This window comes from Elephas maximus, chromosome 8 (genome assembly GCF_024166365.1).
Source record: "Elephas maximus indicus isolate mEleMax1 chromosome 8, mEleMax1 primary haplotype, whole genome shotgun sequence".
NCBI classification, from domain to species: domain Eukaryota; kingdom Metazoa; phylum Chordata; class Mammalia; order Proboscidea; family Elephantidae; genus Elephas; species Elephas maximus.
The window spans coordinates 129,930,222-129,933,972 of NC_064826.1; the positions used below are offsets into that span (position 1 = coordinate 129,930,222).

Below are 3,751 nucleotides of genomic sequence, written 5' to 3' on the forward strand. Positions count from 1 at the left end.
CTGAGAAACCCCAGATCAGTAGCCAAGACAGCAGGCTGCTGGTTCACAAGATGTGGAGGCTGACAAATCTCACAGCACACAATATGGCAGGCTGCTTGCTGGCTCAAGTCCCAAGAACCAGAGATCGGATGATAATGAGTCAGATGCAGGATCCACAGCAAGCAAAAGCTAGAGAGTTTTGCCAGAATATTCGTATACATTGGATGCAGACAACACACCTGAGGAAACTCCCCTTACAACTGAGTGGCTGATGACATCAGGTCACATCATAGAAGTGATTACATTATATCATAAAATGGAGGATAACAACATCATTACATAACTGCCAAGTTACATTATTACATAATTGCCAAACTGCATCATTACATAACTACCAAACCACTGAGAATCATGGCCCAGCCAAGTGGACACACAACCTTAACCATTACAGGTAGAATCTCCAAGGTGCTTGTTGCAAGGTATGCACGCTTCTAAGCTTTAAGGGTTCACACTGTGTTTTATCTTTTTGAAGAATTCAGAGAAATAAGATACTGGGATATTTCTCATCTCACTGGCAGACATCTTGTTCACCTGCTCTGGTTTCGGTTCACGGGTAGGCCCCAGTGCTGTATCTTTTGCCAAAGCTATTTGATCACTTTCTGAGTGTTCATCAGTCGTTCTAGCAAGTGGTGCTAGTTCTTTTTTGGGTCAGTGGGCTTCCTTGTTTACATAACACATTTTTAAGTAAAAGTAATCTTGTCTCATTTGGTAAAGACACATTTGATAAAATGCCTGAGAACAGCCTCATCAAGCTCTTGTGGTCTGTTAGCTGCATCCATTACAAGTACTCTGTAATCTCCAACAGTTTGTACACCATCAAATTCTATTAGAAATTTAGTTTTTAGATGCCTACTAGCATCATGCTCTCCTTCTCTTCTTTCACACAAAAGGCTGTCAACTTCATCTATAAAAATGCTACAGGGCTGAAGTTCTCAAGCCACAGCAGGAAGCACTATCACCAATTTCTCCCCTTCCCCAAATATTTTGATGTTAAATTTGCAGCACTTACATTAAAGAGGTTGCATTGGACTCTGCGGCTACTGCCTTAGCCAGTATTGTTTTTCCACTTCTGGGTGAGCCAAAGAGTAACAATTCTCTGGCAGGAACGCTAAGCCCTGTGAGCAACTCAGGCCTCAGAGAAGGAAGAATAACAATTTCTTGTAATGCCTGTTTTGCCAACTCTTGCCCAGCTATATCATCAAATTTAGCAGCTGCTCGATTGTCTACAATTTCATTCATTATAAGGTTAGCAAGGTCCACATTCCTAAAATTCTTCAAGTCATTCTTCTGAGCAGCAGTTGGAGGAGTAGAAGGCTTATTTGTTCTACTTGTTTTTGGAGTACGCTTATAGGTTGCAGAGTCAGGACCAGGCCTTTGTCTCCCTCCAGAAACCATGGATAACCCACTGTAATGAGGTGCACCATGGTGGCCTGAAAACCCTGTGGATTCAGTCATCATAACTTTGTTTGAACAAGGCAGTGAATGACTAGGGTATGTTAAGGGATCTTTTTTTGGAACAGCTCCACTTTCTGACTGGAGATGTTCACTGCAGCAAGTCAAATTTGTACTGTCATTATACATTTGTCACTTGGAAAATTACAAAATTGGTTGCGGCTTCTCTAGAAGTTATAAACAGTCTGTGGCCACAACCAAACTAGTCATCATTTTAGCTTGTGCCTCGCTGTTTCTCACATTCTTCTTGTCCTGTAACTATGACAGCTGTTCCTTTTTCTAGTTCTTCAGTACCTTTCTTACACCATTCCACAGCTTGCTCCTTCTCCTGCTTGCTCATCCTCATCGATGCACAGGGCAAAGGAGCCTGCTTGTGGAAGGCTCAGACAGGCCAGAACTGGTGACCGCATGTCACAGAAGCCCCTCTTGGCAGCCATGAGGGCACAGGAAAAGGGCTGGTAGAGCCACACCAACAGGAGCCCCAGGTGGAAGGAGACCAGGTGTGGCAGCATGACATCGTCGAACAGCGGGTAAAGTAGTACAGGTTCCTCTAACTGGGTTTTAAGACTTGAGTTTTATTCTCTTTCTTCAGTGCCTGACATCTAGAAGGCACTCAATGAGTCTTCATTAATTTTGAATATTGGACGACAGTTGTATACATAGCCAAAATTAAAATTATGTATTTGTGTGTTGTTTTGTATAATGAACATTAGGAGAAATGTTTAATACACGTCATGATGCAGGGCTGTATCAGCTTTGTTCAGCAATGTCTACCTAACACCAACCACAGTACCTGACACATGGCATGAATTCATTGAATCAATGAGTGTATTAAAATCACACTCTAGCAGGCATGAACTTTAGAGGACTCACATGGAAACCTCTTGTGAATCTCCCATCTATATAGAACTATTTCTTATGCAGTATTTTACAGTCAAATGATCATACAGTACGTAAACCAAAATCCACACCCTTTGCCAACAAGTAGATTCAAACTCATAGTGAGCCTATAGGACAGACTAAAACTGCTCCAAAGGGTTTTTGAGGCTATAACCTTTACGGAAGCAGACTACCCCTTCTTTCTCCAGTGAAATTGTTGGTGGGTTTGAACCACTGGCCTTTTGGTTAGCAGCCAGGGCTTAACTACTGTGCAACCAGAGCGCCTTCATATAGTATGTAGCCAGTGTAATTTCTTATATGATAGTAAATATTTTTACAGCCAGTATTTTGGTCATAAAAGAGAGAAAGAGAAGAAAAGAAGCAAATTTTCTATTTTGGGAGCTTCATCTTATAAAACTCATCAAAGAATAAATTTATTAATTAGACATTTGGCAGGGCATTATTGCATATAATTCATTGATAGATTTACACCAGCTTTATATAAATCAGGTTTTAGAAGAAAAGAAATATCTATATTCAATTCAGTTCTAAACAGTGGGAATAATTCTGAAATGGAAGAAATTGACCCCTAACAGAAGCATAACACAAAGTTTGTGTTAACAGTACTCTTGTGATCCTCATAGCTTCAGATTGTACAACAATAATGTCTTCCAGACTGCTTTCCATGCTCCCCATATTTTTCAAGAAGATGGTGGTGGCCTGGACAAGGGCAGCTACTGAGTTTCAGTTCTGTAGTTGCCATCAAGTCTACTCTGACTCTGGGACCCCATGGGTGTCCGGGTAGAACAGTACTGTATCGGGTTTTCAGTAGCTGATTTTTCAGAAGTAGATTACCAAGTCTTTCTTCTGAGGAGCCTCTGCATGGATTGGAACCTCCAACCTTTGAGTTAACAGCTGAGCTTGTTAACCTTTTGCACATTCAGGGGCTCAAGGGCTTCAATCTTACCTGAAGCCTTCAGCCTTCCCATACTAGATACAATGAGTGCACAGGCAGGTGACCCAGATTGTTAGGGCTAAACCCTGAGGCTAAAGCCCACCATACCCTCCCAGGTGCCCCAGTGGCCTGGCACTGTCTTCTCTGGTCTCCTCTGGTCATCCTGCGTTTCTAGGGCTACCAGTGGCTATGGTAGTTGGCTGTTCTACTTGAAGATTAATTCAGATGTTCAAGTTGCTGAGAACTCACTGAGTTTCAGTCTCCACTAGAAGAGAAAATATCATGAGGGACTCGTGGGATGAGAGCAGCATGTGTAGGAAAACAGATGTCTGACTTTATCAGGCTTATTTGTGTAGGTGTCTGGGTGCATGTAATTGCACCTGTCAAAGAGGTTCGAAAACTGCCTATTATTTGATGCACACACCT

At 42.0% G+C, this 3,751-nt stretch overlaps 1 pseudogene; it reads right to left on the bottom strand.

Moving 5' to 3' along the window:
• Positions 1–417: 417 nt before the first annotated feature.
• Positions 418–2,003, bottom strand: LOC126081619 (spastin-like; annotated as a pseudogene).
• Between the last annotated feature and the right edge of the window lie 1,748 nt (positions 2,004–3,751).